General features: G+C 40.7%; 1 protein-coding gene across 1 annotated transcript in view; it reads right to left on the reverse strand.

The window, feature by feature from the left end:
* Positions 1-17368, reverse strand: part of LOC122104167 (guanylate cyclase soluble subunit alpha-2-like) — a 61352-nt gene that overhangs the window by 15620 nt on the left and 28364 nt on the right. The window contains exons 2-3 of the mRNA XM_042674871.1: positions 16157-16218; positions 9977-10098 (exon numbers count right to left, since the gene is read on the reverse strand). The gene's annotated coding sequence lies outside the window, so the exon portion shown is untranslated. The remainder of the gene's footprint in view (positions 1-9976; positions 10099-16156; positions 16219-17368) is intronic.

The raw sequence follows: 17368 nt of genomic DNA on the forward strand, positions 1-17368 counted from the left end.
TCATGGGTCTTGCTCCACGCTGTTAATCACTGCTGAGACTTCTTTGATTTTCCTCTGCTTAAAAAAAAATGGCTCAATTGTTACTTGCCCTCCTCAATGGCTCCAACCAAGATTTGGGAGCTATGCCACTGCCCAGCTGGTACTAAAAAGATTTCACTTTTAGACCGTAGTGAAGGAAGGACGCTGGTGCAAGTCGGAATTCTTTTCCTATCAAACTAGGTAGCCAAAGAGCTGAAATATGTGCTCTCCAGTTAAACAGTACCAGGTTTTGTTTTGTGTATGTGTGTCTACCCGTGTGTGTGCATGCGTGCATGTGCAGGTTCTGGAGCTTGAACTTAGGGCCTCACACTCTCTGTGGTGCTTTTCAGCTCATGACTGGCGCTCGACCACTTGAACCATGCCTCCAAGTCCAGGCATTGGGTTTCAAATATGACAGCCATGATACATTACCACAAATCCACAGTGGAGCTTATTACAACAGCATAGCATAGTGTTTTCACACCATTCACAAGCAAGCAATTCTAATATTTTTATGCCCTCAGAGACTGGCATCACGAGGATTGTGTATCTGCACTTGCCTGCGAGACCATTCGTAGATACATCATTTCGCTATTCATCAATGCAGGCAGCCATTCCCTGTGCTGGAACTTCACAGGAAAGCGGGCCCAGTTTCTAATAACACACAGCTGTCTCACTACATAACCCATCCTACCATCCATTCAAGCAGCTTGGGAAATCTGTTCTTCCTATCTAGAAATTACCATGCTTCTTTCGTCTTCCATTTGAGGCAAAAAGAAAATCAAGCCCTGAAACTTGAGTCCACTAGTTCTACCTTCTGTGGCAATTTGAACAAACCTCCCTCTAGTAGCTTCTTCACAGGAATCCTTTAAAGTACCTCAGACTCACTCTCGTGTTCTCCCTTTGTCATCTCGTTTCATAGTTTCAAAGAACTAATTCAGGATGCATTAAAGGCAGCACTAAAGAATTGTTTAAAATAGATAAAGCACAGAAACATTAGGGGGAATAAAAAGCCCCAAATGGTAGGAGTGATTCGCAATGAATACAAGCTATACTTTAGAAGGACAAGAAAGTAGGAGAGATACAGGCAGTCTGTGTCAGATAAAGAGACCTATCATGAGAAGCCCTGTACCTGGGCTACAGTCTGTTGTGTATCTGTGCTTTAACTTGGGGAAATGCATGTCTGTACTTATTCCTCACTAGGATGTACACTACAAACTTTTCCAGGACCTTATTTGATTTTTTTTTCCCTGTGCCATTTACATTTTTCATGCCCAGTTCACTTTTGATCAGGCAGGGAGAAGATGCTGGACTGGTTAAAGAAGCTGTGAAAATGAGCATATAGGAAAGACAAGACAGCTATTTCCTCATTCGCATCCTAGGTAAGGCCACTGTAGGAATAGCTGAGATTAGCAACCTGTTTAAACCAACTATTCATATTTGTTTTGAATCTCAAAGTTAATCTGATGGCTTCAAATTTCACAAATAAAATGCATGGGAAAGCCTAACATTTGCATGCATACACACACACACACACACACACACACACACACACACACACATATACAGGGGGGGGGGAGGGAGAGAGGGAAAAGGGGAGGGAGGGAGGGAAAGAGAGAGAGAGGGAGGGAGGGAGGAAGGGAGAGAGATTTAGGAGATGAGGAGTACCTAAACTCTTGTATTATAAAGGAAACTGCTAATCCGTTTAGTCTCATTTACCTGGTGAAAGGGGTATTTTCTTTTTTTTGGTGGGGGGGGGGGGTCCAGTCGTGGGGCCTAAACTCTGGGCCTGGGCGCTGTCCCTCAGCTCTTCAGCTCAAGGCTAGCGCTCTACCACTTGAGCCACAGCACCACTTCCGGCTTTTACTTTTTTTGCTTATGTGGTGCTGAGGAATCGAACCCAGGGCCTCATGCATGCAAGGCAAGCGCTCTACCACTGAGCCACCTTCCCAGCCCCAGGGGTATTTTCTTATGAATTCTTCCACTTCTGCTTTTGTTCTTTCTCTTCTCTCTCCTCTCTTCTTTCTCCTCCTCGCTCCTCTCTCCTCTTCACTCTTCTCTCTTCTCTCCTCCTCTCCTTTTCTCTCCTCTCCTCTTTTCTTCCTCTCTCCCTCTCTCTTTCTTTCCCCCTCTCCCTCTCTCCCTCCCCCCCGCCTCATACATACCCACCCATATTTTATTCACATAGTTAGGTACATAATGCTTATAGCCAAACACTTTTCTTTCTGTGGAACAAGACAGCTAGTTTTAAGGGAAAGAGTTGGGTTGCCAAAGCTCCATGTTCTTGTCTCAGTCAGGGGGAGTTCAGAAGAAACCAGCTGGAACCTCTGTAGGGCTGAAACAGGTACAGCAATTTAACGTCTCCCTCTGCCCCATCCACACTTTTCAAATCAGGAACATAGCCTGGTGAAATCACTGGGGTATAAACATGTGCTCATTTTTGTGGGGAAAAAGGAAAGGAAAGAGAGAAAAAATGATGACTCAGACAGCAGGGCTGCAAACCACAGAGATCATCTCAGGCCTTAAATCCTAAGAGTGTTTGTCTAGTTGGACCACCAGTCCTGAGGAGGCTGTCTAATAGGCTCCTTGCAAATCTCAGAATCTGTTTCTGGGAGAAGCAGAGCTCCAACACCATCACACGCATTTCCCCCTGCTGTCACATAACCTCTGCGCACAGTTCTCACTTAAACAGCTGGTTAACATTCTCCCAAGCAGAGCTGTCATATTTTAATTGACCATTCCTTATGGTTGGACTGCTTCATGCTGCTCTGGTTTATATTCAAAAAAATCAGTCAACAGTATCAAGTCATTGTCTTATGTTCTATCCTTTTGTTTTGTATCATTTCTCTTTAGAAATCTCACCTATAAACCATTATCTAGACAAAGATATAAAGATTCTCAGTCCATGGGCACTATGGTTTTATATATTATATTATAAACATATATTTAATGGGAAGACATACCACCAGGATACTAAGGAATTATGACAGATTTTTTTTCTTTATTATTGTATCTTTGACCCAAGAGTTAGAATAAGATGTTTGTGAGAGACCCAAAGTAAAAGAGAGAGTGCTGTATAGATACATAATGCAGCATTTGCTTCATTTGGCTGTTACCTACACAAAATCAGCACCCAGAGCCCAATAAATGTGTAAATACATACACTAATATCAAGGTTTCTTTGGATTTTTATGAAATTCAAACGAACTCACTAAGGCAGAGTTGTAGGTAATATAAAAAATACTGTCAGGCCCGTGACTTTCGGGTCTTGTATCTTTCCAAAGCAAGAATGACAGTGGTAGCAAGGCTGAAGGCTGTTCACAGATGTGGGTATGGGTTGGATTCTTTCCATACAGATATTAGCATAGAAGAGACTAAAAGGAAGAGCCAGGGAGGAACAAGGTAAAGTGGTAGCCACTAACCATATTCAGAATTGGCCTTGAAGATGTGGCTCAGCAGTAGAGTTCCTGCCTAGCAAGCATGAAGCTCTGGGTTCAAATCCCAGTACCACAAAAAAAGGGATGGGGGATTCATCATCAACCAAAAAAAAAAAACCTAAGTTAATACGATCTCACTAGGACTTGTACACAAATTCACAGAAAGGAATGTCAGAAGCAGGTTTGGTTGAAGAACAGGGTATGAAGGTGGCCATAACAAACTTTGAAAGCTTGTTTGGAGATTCTAGTGGAGAAACACAGCTAACTTGCGTGTATCCTCGACTCAGGTATGGTCTCCCTCTATTAGGGGCGGTCATCATCTTCAACTGAGCATCACCTTTGGGAGAGATGGGTGCATGGCGGCGTGTACATGGAGAAGTGTAGCATGCATTTGGTTGATTATACTGGTGATTGGTGGCATGGCACATGTCACAACCAATCAATTGCTCCCATACTCCTCCATGATGTAGCCAGTGAGATACATGAGCAGGTCCTACCCACGTGGCATTTAAAAAAAAACATTCCTTCTTCTCATTTCCAATAACATCTCACAAGAATCACTTCCCAAATCCAAGCAGTCTCGTCAAGGCCCAGCGCGTGCGTACATCTGGCTCATCCCAACATCTGTATCCTGCCATTTACATTTGTCTCCCATGAAACACCCAAAGGGGGGAATCAGCAGGGACGAAAAAGAAGTCACTCTCCTTCCTAGAAAGGGGAAGCCGGGGAAAACATCTCAAGTCGAACCAAGAGGAGGAAGGAGACACTACCAAAGATGTACTTTCATCTCCTAGGATGATTTAAGGCTATCTGACCCAAAAGAGTTATAAAACAAAAAAAAAAATGTCTGAATTTTGACTTCTTCTTATTCCCATAAATTTTTATCACTCTAACTCCCAAAGAAAACAAAAGCTTATATGAGAGATCTTTCCTAAAACCCGAAAGCAAACAAAAACGTATTATCCAAAAGGTCAACTGAGTCCAGTCCTTGACAGGAAAAAGATATTACCGAGCGGCAAGATCTTGCATTTGCACACAATGAAACCGAAATGCTGCTTTGCTCTGCTGCAGGAAAAAGGCACAACTAAAAGTAGAAAAGTCCACTGGCTTTTCTCTTCTTAGAGCATTCTCAGCCTTGCCAAAATAGTGTTGCTATTTCCCTTCCAGCTTCCAGAAGGAGGTCAAAGGTCAGCATAGCTTGTTTTTTTTCTAACCCATTAACAGTGGAATGGTTGGCCTGGGTACCCTAAAAGACAAATAGATATTTGAGATTTTTTTTTTAGCCTTGTGACTATGGCAACCTTGTTCTGAGTGCAAATCTCCAAACATGGACAATCTTATTTTTAGATCTCTGCTGTCTATAGACCTACCCTACAGTACAACCTATCATTAGCATCCTGTGTCACTATTCAGAACTTACATAAGATACAAATAAGGCCAACCTCAATCAAGTCACCAGGTGTAAATATCATTTGGTCTATCCCACAAATCCTATTTGTCTAAGATTTATATAAAGGTGAGGGGGGGAAATAATGATCTGTGATTACGGCTATTATTAGGTCTGTCTCCTGGTTGTCTAGGCTATATTCACTTCATTATCTAATTAAAATTTTTGTTACCACAAGGTTAGGATGGTGAGGTCCCAGGTAACATCAAAGTATTGAGGTTGGAGGGAAGAGAGGTGAGGAGAACTGAGTGGACCTGAGACATTTACCTGTGCATTTATTAAGTTTGAAATCTAAAGATGACTTACTAATACAAATCTCTGTTATAGGTCCTTAAGTTTTATATCTGGGTGCTAGGAATCATTTTAACTATCCATATCGTAACAGAGGTATTTGTCATCTTCTAAATAGTTCATTTTACATACCCTTCAATTAGATTTAACCTCTCAACAACTACTTAGCATGATGTCCCTCTTCAAGTGAAAATTCTACTGAACTAACCATACTTGCTCACTGCTGTAAGGAAACGAACAAAGCACTGCTACTAAATATAGAAGCACTTTTATAGCACATGGCAATGCTATCTAATGACTGATAGCAGGCTATGAAAAATAATCTACCCTGGTATTTAAAATGTCAGAAAAGCAATCCAAAAAAAAAATCAGAATCTACAGAGGAGAATATGTCAATGATTGATGAGGCTTTGCAAATCACACCAAGTATTAGGGAAGCTGAAAATTATCTAATAGTAAAAGGATTCTGAGAAAAAACTGAAATCCTAGTGTGACTGTCACTATCTGATCAAGAAAACAGAAAACTTAGGCAACAGAGGTTGTCTACCGTTTTATTTTTATTTTATTCTGATGTATGTATATTCATTATTACACAGCTTTTTCTTTTTCTTTTCTTTTCCTTGGCCCTGGGGCTTGAATTTAGGGCACTGGGCCTCTTTGTGCACAAAGCTAGTGCTCTACCACCTGAGCCACAGCACTACTTCTGGCTTTTTCTGAGTAGTTTATTGGAGGTAAGAATCTTACAGACTTTCCTGCCTCAGCTTGCTTCAAATCATGATCCTCAGATTTCAGCCTCCTGAACCACCAGTGCCTAGCTGGACACAGAATTTTCTAAGATGAAAAAAATATACAGTCTAGAACATGGATGAGCCAACCAGCTCTTCTGATAGAATATTAGGAAAATGATAGAATCATCACCACTACATCAATCTCATTTCCATGATCCACATCACTAAATCAAGTCACAAGTGAACCACAAAGCTTGATGTCTGTCACATCACTACATCAAGTCACAAGTGAACCATAAAACTTGATGTCTCTCACGCTTTCAACCCTATCCAATGGGATCTGATCTAGACACCGATTATAGACACTAAGAAAAGCAAAAGGCGCTTAAGTATACAAGTAGACTGCCAAATCACAAACCTATTTTGCTATTTTAGTTTTCTACAGTGTTGTTTCTCTTTTTTTGAGACTACAACCTGATAGAAACAAAAATACGTTGGGACTTATAATCTATTTTTAAGTTTAACTGTAATCCCACAGTTTTTTTTTAAATATCAGACTTAGAGATAAGTTGCAGGATTTTTTTTTAATTCCCATATTCCTTTCCCAAGTTTCACCAATTTGTAAAAAAAAAAAAAAAAAAAAAAAAAAAGCCCCATTTATTTTTTTTCTCTTTCTCTGGTTTTCTCCTCCTTTCCTTCCTCTTTCCCTTCTCTCTCATTGTACACACACACACACACACACACACACACACACACACACACACACACACACACACACACACACACACACACACACACACACACACACACACACACCTAAATGTGTCAGTGCTTTTTCATACAATGCTATCCTCTAATACTCAGTTTATCTTCGTATTTCATGTAATGTCCCCAAAACATGCAAATTTTCCCCTGGTCCAGGATCCAATAGGATCACTTGGCACTGGCCTGTTTTTTGTCTTCAGTTCCCTTCCCCCTGGACAGATCCTCAGCCTCACTTTGTCTTTCAAACCCTATCTCTTAAGATGCCTATCTAGCCAGGAGATTTGCCCTGGCTGGCAGAATTCAAAAAGAGAAACGTGTCTTCTCTAATTATTGCTATTGAAAAGTTCTGATATTTCTGCAGCTTTTATCCAATGTTATAGGTAATCTAGCGATGTAAATGGGTTATATGACAATATTAAGCCATTTTCTATCAAAGATTTGATCATTCAAAAAAACAAAAAGATAAACATGGCACTTGACCACTAAATACCCTCAGCCCATCAGAAAAGAAAGTTGAGCAAGAAATGAGGAAAGGCACCATTGTAGAATTGAGTTTGGTTCCCCTCATTTTAATCAGCCCCTCTTGGACTTCTATCTGTTGCCAGAATAACACTGGGGAAAAGACATGTATGAAGTAAGACACTGATCCAAGGCTTGTTCAGATCTTTCCAACGAGAAGGCTCCTAAGTGGACATCCAAAATTCACGAAGAAAGAACAAGTATGTACATGAAGATGTATATACTATCCACTGTTACTGATTAAAAATAAACATAAACATAAAAATAAACAACACTGCAAGTTTGATAGCAGCTAGACTTCAGAATCTGTGGTCCTTTTTTAAAAATAAATAAAGAAATAACAAGCTACAATTTCACAGCATTTCAGAAAACACTGGCAGGTGTGAGGCCCAAAGATCAGTGCCTCCTTCAGCCTCTCTAGAGCTTTCCAAACAAAGCAATCCCTTGATAGCATGGTTCCGTCCTGACTTTAAATGTGTTAACTTTTTGAAGAAGACAAAACATTGAAACCTTAAACATTAAACCTGAGAGAAACCTTCGAAATAGAGAAACTGTTAACCAATGTCCTTTCCCGACTCATGCCCTTCTTGATTACTGGGAGAGAAAAAGGCGCTTAACCAGCACAGGATAAACAAATGTGTCATGCAATACTTAGCAGATACATAGTAAAAATAACAAAGCTTCTGTTGGGAAATACGTTCAGTCTGCCTGATCTGTGACCTATGATCAATGTTCTTTTCCGATGTCACCTCCCCCATCCCATAGCTCTTGCAGCTCTCTAGCGCAAACACCCACATCCCTCTTAATAGCATCAAAACTTGTTGAAACTGAAACAGTCATAACTACGTTTCTATTTTAACTCACGATGGCAAAGAAGAGAGTGTGGTTCTTAATTCTCATTCCCTTTCTCCCCTGTCCTATACCACTTAACACCAAGCACTGGCGCCAAGCAGTAAGATTTCTGCAGCAAACATAATATAGATCCTTGAAAACCTAGTTCATCAAACCATTCAACCATGACACTTTCCACAAGAATGCAAAATGTCATGCTTTACAGAAATATAAACACAGTTTTCACTATCTAATATGAACTAGAAACAGACATTTCATATTGTAGCTTTTAAAAAACAGGTTTGTATTTCTCAGGTGGCTAGAGTTAGATCATTTCAGTAAGCAAAAGGCATTATGAAGCAAACAATGCAATAACTTTAACGCTAAAACCTTCCAGCAGGAAAGGCCTTGCTTATAGCTGACTTCGTTCACATCGTCTTTTCCCCAGCTAAAGCTAAAGGCCCCTTTAGAGCAATGGGCTACATTACCAGGGCATCAGAAAGAGGTGACTAGAAGGCAAGAAGCAGACTACATTTGATACTCCTAATTTGAAAACATAGGAAAATAGACACAACCATTTTCTAAACTCCTAAAAAGAGAAGCATGAGCCACTGTGGTGAGCCTAAACTCAAGTTTCAACCCCAAATCCTGTAAAACCTTGCACCAAGCAGTCAGAAATGGTCCTTTTGGGAAGAGAAACATTTGCGATTGTGTTATTTTCTGACTGAGGTCTTCCAGTCTTTGGGGTGGTAACTAAAGCATAAGAAATACTTAAGTGCAGAAACAAGCAAACAGGTTTCCAGGCTCTAGGGCAACCCAGTATGAGGTTAAGAAGTAGATGAAAGAAGTCATTCATTTCAATCCTTCAGTTTTCTACTGACGCTCTCCAAAGATAAGTGGAAATCACAGACTTAGACCACTCTGGAGATGGATAGGTTGAGCTCACCTAGCACTTATTGGTAGAAAGGACTTGAAATCTCCAGAGAAAAGTATTTCCCATACAGGAAAATAAACCCCGCCACCCATCACCTGATCTGAAGGTCACGTGACACTGCTTTCTGTACAGAGCCAGCCACTCAGAACTGCCATGCTCCCACCTACGCCAGCACCCCTGGCGTATCAGAGTCAGGACAAAAAAAAAAAAAGGAAGATCCCCAAAAGAACTGCAAACAAAGAGGTACTTTTTTAAACAGAAAAGCTGTGAGGTTCTAGGGCAGAAAGTATTCCTGCTACATCATCCTAAAATTGAGATGGCTTTCTATAGTTTCTGTCCTGGAAGGCACATGCGAATCAATGCTGCATGGAATTCAGTACAGCTCTCACACCCCAAGACCTCCAGATAGTACCACAGGATGGCTCAGTTGTCTTAAGGTTGCAGAATTCAGTGCCATTTAGAACAGTACTTTCCACCTTGTTGGAACCATCCAAAACAAAAACAAAAACTAGAAGATGCCTACTTGTGTCTCCAATATGTACATTTCTCCAGACCCAGGCAGGGCAATTCAGTAGAAATTTCAATGATGGTCAAGAAAGTGACCTCTGCACTGTAGAATCCATCACAAGTTCAGCTTTAACCCAGGGTCTCCCAGAAATAACAGGGTATGACTTTAAGAGCCAAATGAGATCTTTTCAGCTCAGAGTTAGGGCCAGAGAAATTCAGATAATAGGAAGCAAAGAGCGCTCACGGATGAACAGCTAGGAAAGTAAATAGTTCTGTTAGAATGTTGTTGCTTTTTTTCCATCTGCAGGAAAATGGCAAGCATAGTAACTTGCGCTCAAAAGTCTTGAGCAGAGTTAAAGTACGTGAAGACAAGGATTGCATCTCCATTTGCCACAGCTCTTCAAATCGCCCAAACAGAAAATAAACCACTGGTGCCCTTCCTCTTCCCCTCCCCTCTTTCCCATCCTCTGCCAACCAGACACACACATAGTTAAAATACCGAGTATATTCGCGGTACACTGGAGGATTCCTGAGACGTCTTCAACTTCCTCTTTGTTGGAATGGTCCGAATAGGAGCATCTGTTAGAGATATTGTGGAAGTTCTTCTCAGCATCCCTATAACTAAGAGGAAAGTAAAAATCAGCAGATGGAGACATTTTTGAAAGTATTTGCAAATGCACTCATACATCTAACCAAGCATACATAACCTGTGGGTATCTACACTTTGAGAGTAATTATACTTTAAAATGCCTAGTAAGAAAACATACCTTTCCAAGACCTTGTATAGCATATTTATTTTGGCTGCCATCCTCCCTGTCCTTATCTATAATGTGAGCTCACTGCAATTGACCTATGAACTGCCTGCGTAGAATTAAATAAGGCAGGTAGTATACTCAGCAATATTTCTTCAAACACAGTTAAGCAGCGGATAATGTAGCAGTCTAACTTGTTATTGTTCAAAAAATATATAGTTCTTTACTGTAAATAGATGGAAGAGAAGCTAATTTACAGCCAAAAAAAATCTGATCATGGGAGCCTAAGCAATATATCTGAAGTTTGTTTCCAAACTAACCAGGTCTCGCCCACTCTTAATTGCACTTCCAACATTCTATTGGGATTATTTTGGTTTAATTCCTCATGCATTGTCAAAAGGAAAAGGATAACAGAAGGTTGGCTGTGTAAAACAAACATTGAACCCACAGTGATAATCAGAGTGGTAGAATATAATTTCAAATGACTACAGGAAACACTACTCTCATTTTCTTCTTCGTGATGGTTTTGAGACCAGGGTCTTGTTATGTAGCCCAGGCTGGCCTGGAACTCACAATCCTCTGTCTCAGGTGTGTTGGGATCATAGATATGCACCACCAAGCCCACACCCAGTTCCTAACACAACGATGAGGCAGAGTCTGGATTCGCATTCTTTAAGCTGTATTGGTTAAGTTAGCTAATGGATGAGCAAGAGATCTCAGCAATACTGATTATCATGTGTTTCCCAAGGCTGCTTACTAAGGAAATCCATCTACACTGCTCTGTCACAATAGCACAGTCATGTACCAATAGGAATCAGGCAATGTAAATGTGTGTAGTTAAGTCAGGCACTCAGAGGACAAAAATTGAGATTGCAAATAAATAATCAAAAGTGAAAGTAATTAGCAAGGAGAAAAATAGCTGTAATATGAACTAGCTATGTCCAGCTACTGAAGTTAAACAACTAAATTCTAGACAGCCAAGAAAAAGAGAGAAAAGAAAGCAAGAAGAGAAAGAGAAAGACAATAAGTTCAAAACTACAGTGCCAAATAGGTACCAAACATGGGGTTAAGAATGCAACCAGCAATTGTTGCATTCTTAGTTGTAGTGGGAACTGTAATAAGTTGTTTACTTGATTATGAAGCATGCTCATAAAGCCTAGTAATGGTAAAGCATGATTATCTTAGTCATGTCCTCAAGGTTTCATTGAAACTTTACTCTAACCCTGTTGTTCTACCCCACTCTTTTATGTGTGTTGGTCTTGGAGCTTGAACTCAGGACCTGGACTCTATCCCTCGGTCTTTTTACTCAAGGCTGGCATCCTACCAGTTGAGCCACACCTCACATTCCAGCTTTTTTGCTGGTTGGAGATCAGAGTCTTACAGACTTTTCCTGACCAGGGTGGCTTCAAACCATGATCCCCAGAGTCAGCCTCCTGAACGTCTAGAATTAAAAAGCATGAGTCACTGGCACCCAGCTGTAACTACCAGAGTTAGAAGGTAGCTTGGGCAGAAAAGTCTGTGAGACTAACCAGCTAAAAGCTGTGCTAGAGCTGTGTTTCAAATAGTAGAACATCACCAACCAAGTCAACCCAAGCAAGTGTGAGACCTTGAGTTCAAACACTAGTACAGTCTAACAAACCAAAATATAACCTGCACTTTTTCTTGTCTCTAGTTAAGGGATGAAGACAGCTACACGAACAAGATGCCAACGTTGGCACCAATGTGCTACACACCACAACCTTGTGTACTATAAGATCAGTCTCACACACAAAGGTAGCATATTAAGGATATATGGAAAACAAAGGTAACTAAAAGCTCTTGCCGGGTGCTAGTGGCTCAGGCCTGTAATCCTAGCTACTCAGGAGACCAAGATCTGAGGTTCGTGGTTGAAGCCAGCCCAGGCAGGAAAGTCCATGAGACTCTCATCTCCAACCAACTACTCAGAAAAAAGCCAGAAGTGCCACTGTGTCTCAAGTGATAGAGTGCTAACCTTGAGCCAAAGAAGCTCAGGGACAGAGCCCCATGCCCCAAGTTCAAGCCTCAGGATTTGCAAAAAAAAAGGTGGCGGGAAGGTGGCAGTACTACAACTATGAATTTTACAACTCCATGAGAGATGAAGATCCCCGTAGAGATGAGATGGATCACAGAGCATAAATAAATGATTCTAGGACTCTTCCCCGATGCAAGTGATCTCTGTGAATACATAAATGAATAAGTGCATAAATTAAGGAGTAGAATTAATGTTTAAAGACAATGAAGATGAGGCACAGAGAGGTTATTTTACTCCCTCCCAATCCTCTCTCTGGGAGACTTTGAATAGCTTAGAAGCTTAGAACACTATGCTAGAGCTCTGACAGAGAAATTGGATCTAAGGGCAAGTTTGGGGAAAGGAATGGAAACTAGGGAAGGCCCATGGTTGAAGGGTGTAAATTAAGAAATTCAAAAAGAGAAGGGCTACAACCCCTCTGTATTTTACCTTTACAATAAAATTTGTTAAATAAAAAAAGAGGAGGGCTAGTTCAGTTACTCTGTTACCTGTCCTGACTCCATACAATACCTAAAATGAACTGTTTTAAGACAGGCCTTAGGCAAAACCCAATGTCAGAAATAGGAAAACATCTGCTTCAATCCCCCCCCCCACACACACACACCTCTACAAATAAGACAAATCATGTTTATCAGCACTTACCCTCCATTGCCTGAAATCCCCTAACTGTAAGGAAACACATTCCTTATCACGGAGATTAAAAAGCCTTAAATTGTCTTTTCTTCAGAGGAAAAACATATAGGTGTGAACGCCTTTTAGTTGAGGTGTTAGTGACATTAGTTGCTCGGCTTTTTCAGTTTTTAAAGAGACATAGAAAGCAGAGCCAATGCAAATAAAAGCAGTGAATGAAGGTTCCTAGACCCCAGGAAGTTAGCCAACACCCAAAAATAGGCTCATAGGCCTATCTGGATCCAATGGGACATGGAGATACCTCCTTATACTAGAGTCAAATTACCCTTACTCTTTTTGTTGTGTTTGCCATGAGCAAAACCAGGAAAGAAACTTTCAGAACAAAAACTGCCACAGAGCATGTCTACACAGAGAGCAGCAAAGTTGAGGCAACCACTCTGCTAATTATCACAATACAGGTTGGTTATCTATTTATTTCAGTCATCCACTATAGCGCAGTGTGATGACTCACACCTGTAATCCCAGCTACTTGGGAGGCGGAGATCAAGAGGATCTCAGCTTAAAGCCAGCCAGAGAAAACAGCAAGACCTTCCCTCAACCAACAAATCAGGTGTGTAGTTTACGCCTATAATCCTAGCTACAAAGAGGCACAGGTAGGAAGAGAGTAGTTGGAGCTAGCTCCAAGAAAATAAATGCAATACTCTCTCCAAGAAATGAACAATAGCCCAAAGGGGCTGGGGTTCTGGCTCAAGTGGCAAAGCACCTGTGTAGCAAACATGAGATCCCAGTTTCAAACCCCAGTACTGACAAAAGGAAAAAGAAAAAGAGTCCCAATTGCCCTTGAAGACTTAGTTTAGTTCACAGATAAGACTATATCGTTAGTTATTGGTTCTCAAAGTAGAAAGAATGTTCATAACCCCAGAAAAATGATTTAAGTTGAGGGGCTGGGAAGGTGGCTCAGTGGTAGAGTGCTTGCCTTGCATGCCTGAGGCCCTGGGTTCGGTTCCTCAGCACCACATAAGCAAAAAGAAAAAAAGCCGAAAGTGGGCTGTGGCTCAAGTGGTAGAGCGCTAGCCTTGAGCTGAAGAGCTGAGGGACAGCGCCCAGGCCCAGAGTTCAGGCCCCACGACCGGACTCCAAAAAAAAAAAAAAAGATTTAAGTTGAATGACTGGTGCTGTCCTAAAAATATTATGAATGGCAACAAGAGTGAACATAAGAGCAAACAAATATTCAGTATTGAATATATCAGATGGAGAACATTTTTTGTCAGGGGATATTTGGGAAGTGATGATGGCTAGTATTGGTGTTTATATTGCTATGCAAAAGCTCCCATATTAATTGAATTTTGAGTCCTGCCTACCATTGCCTTGGCAGGGTGATTTTGAGGGTCTTATTTTGTTAATAGGCCAGAGGGTCCCCACAGTAGGAATAGCTCTAAGTGTATTATCTACTGCGATCTATACACCATACTTTTCAAAGTAGCAAACTCAATGAGAGTGATTAAGTTTTATTTTAGAATGTGTGGGGAAAGATTAATTTGACATTCTTTAGCTCCATTAGGATAAACCGTTTGAAATCACTAATGGCCTCAAACTAAAAGCCATCTCATGAGTTTAAATAGTATGTTTTTGCTAGTACTGCACTCTTGAGAATTAGCCTGACAAAGTTTCAAAGCAATTCCCTTTGAAATGACAATTAACATAATCATCAAGCACTTACAGTTATGTGGCATTGTACTAGGTACTGGAATTATCTTTCCATTGGTTTCCTTCCCTTTAATTTTGTTTAAAAATGAAAAAACAACTACCAATCATGTCACATCGCCATAGCCTAAACCATGCTCCTGATGTCCATGGCAAAGACTTACCCAGAGTATAAAATGATTCTTGATGATATTTCAGGACAAGCCAGAATTTGAACCTTAATTCCCCACAAAGACAAATGCACATAAAAAACACTAACAAGGTGACTTTTTTAAAATGGACTTCAATGTCAATGAATTTAATCTTTATAGCTACGTTATTCAAGAAAGTAACTTTTATATGTGTTCACCATTTTCTACTAGAGTCAGCCCAAAGTACTTTCATTGAAATTAGCCTATTTAGTCATGATATGTAAACCTCCATTGAGTTATCATTATCATCATCATCAACACCATCATCACATTTTACAAAAGAAATAAAGTTACTTATTGAAAATTCTATGTGTGCTTAAGCTATGAGCTATGTGCCAGTAGCTCATGCTTATAATCCTGTCTACTTAAGAGACTTGATCTGAAGATCAAGGTTCAAAATCAGCCCTGTGGCAGGAACATTTGAGAGACTCCTATCTCCAACCAACCAGCAAAAAAGTGGGAAATGGAAGCATGGCCCAAGTAGTAGAGTACCAGCCTTAAGTACAAAACTCCTCAGCACAGAACCCTGAGTTTGAGCCCCATGATCACACACATAGACATACACACAAAGTTCTATGCACTGATAAGACTTTGAATTCCCATCTTTGGACATTAAATCTGACTTCACACTCTATGATAAGAACTTGGAGAAATGGGAAAATGAAGAAAATAGGTAGCAGCACAAGACTGTAGCTCCATTAGTAATAATCCTTGAAGTGTTATTATAATTGAATTCTACATATAAGTAGAATAAGTGTTATTATAATTGAATTCTCCCATTCATAGCCCCCCCAGTAAGACTGATAACCCTTATAACCATCATGAGGCAAAATTACGAGATTCAATCTTGAAATTTTAAAGGACAGAAAGCAAAAAGGGAGGGGAAAACAATATCAAAAGGGGATGTCACTTAATAGAATTAAATTCACAGTAGCTCATGCCTGTGATCCTAGGCTACTCAGGAGGCTGAGATCTGGGAATCACAGTGTAAAGCCAGCCCTGCAGTGAAGTCTGTGAGACTCTTATCATGAATTAACTACCAAAAAGCTAGAAGTGGAGGTGTGATTCAAAGTGTTGAGGGAAAAACCTCAGAGACAGCACCCAGGCCCTGCATTCAAGGCCCAGGACTGACTGGTGCATGTTCTCACACATGTGTGCAAACACATACACAAGAATTCATAAACCAAAGGGAAGCACTCCAAGGGACCCACTTTGTCCCCACCCCACACTTTGAGAACTCTGCCAATGTGAAAAGGAGGCTCAGGACACCAGAATAACCACACGATCCCAGCTGTGTTTGAGGAAATTCACTCTAATTTGTCTCCCTTAATGACCAAAATCCATTTTCTACTCACCCAATCACTTGATGCTCATAATATTGCAGCGTCCTTTTGAGAGTCTGCTGTATGGTCTGAGGCTATGGGATAAAACAAGAATAGAGAGATCAGCAAAACAGCACCATTCCCACGCTGGCCGGCAGGGAGCTTCTGAATTCTCTCCGAGAATTTTCACCCCTTTTGCACCAGGCCAGGCATTTTCTCCAGAGCAACTAATGAAACACTCTGCAATTGGCCCAAACTTTCCCAATGTGTACGTTGGCAGGATTTCCTGGCTTTTTAAACTTTTTTTCATTTTTCTGAAGCAGCGGCTGAGGTCAATGAAAAACCCATCGGCTGCCAGGTAGCCTGGAGCAGCAGAGGGCAAGAATGTACAACAGACACACAGGTGATGGTTCTTCATGACCAGTATGTACAGTCTGGGTCAGGTAATGACCGACTGAAGTTTTAGCTTTTAGAAAAACATTCAAGAAGGATCTGAAAGGCAAAAGTAAATTGAGTGAAAGTAATCAACTTTCTTTTTTTTTTTGGTCTGATGTATTCACTCGTTGGCTGGCACTTGACCACCTGAGCCAAGCCCTAACCCCCTCAACTTTCGAGTAGGCTTTCTGTCAGATGATCCCGCCCAGGATTGTTAATTGACATCAGAGATGACCAATAGAGAGATTCAGGTAGGACCAGAAGCAGGGGGTCCAGATCCCACAGCCTCAAAGAGCAATCAGCCTGACTTTCTTGGTATCAAAGAAATTGTTTCCTCTGATGTCTCCTATTTGTCTTCAACCACCCCTCCCCCCTTAAGTAGCTCATGACTGACTTGTATAATCTAGCCCATCTCATGATGGTTCAAGATAGTTTTTTTTTAATTTTTGATCAAGAAATGATTTTCAGACTTACTCAGGCAGCAGGGCTGAGATTTGGGGTTTTAAACTTAGCCATAAATGGAGCACAAACAACCCAGAACACAGATTTTTCAGTGAGAAGTCATGATAAGAACCGACTGATTTCCCAAGAGCAAGAAAGCAACTATCTTAAATAATAAAAACCCTGTTGTCCATCAAGTAGGGAAAATCCATCAAAAGAGTACACTAAACATTGGTTCATTATAACCCAGGAAGAGTTGTAGGGAAATGTGGGTATAATACACACCCTTCGACGTTTGAGACACTGCCACAGCTTGATGATCTCATGAGCTTTAGCTAATCAATTACTCCAATGTAGTCCCTCTAAAAA

Source organism: Dipodomys spectabilis, unplaced genomic scaffold, assembly GCF_019054845.1.
Source record: "Dipodomys spectabilis isolate Male_0828 unplaced genomic scaffold, ASM1905484v1 ptg000023l, whole genome shotgun sequence".
Classification (NCBI taxonomy): Eukaryota; Metazoa; Chordata; class Mammalia; order Rodentia; family Heteromyidae; genus Dipodomys; species Dipodomys spectabilis.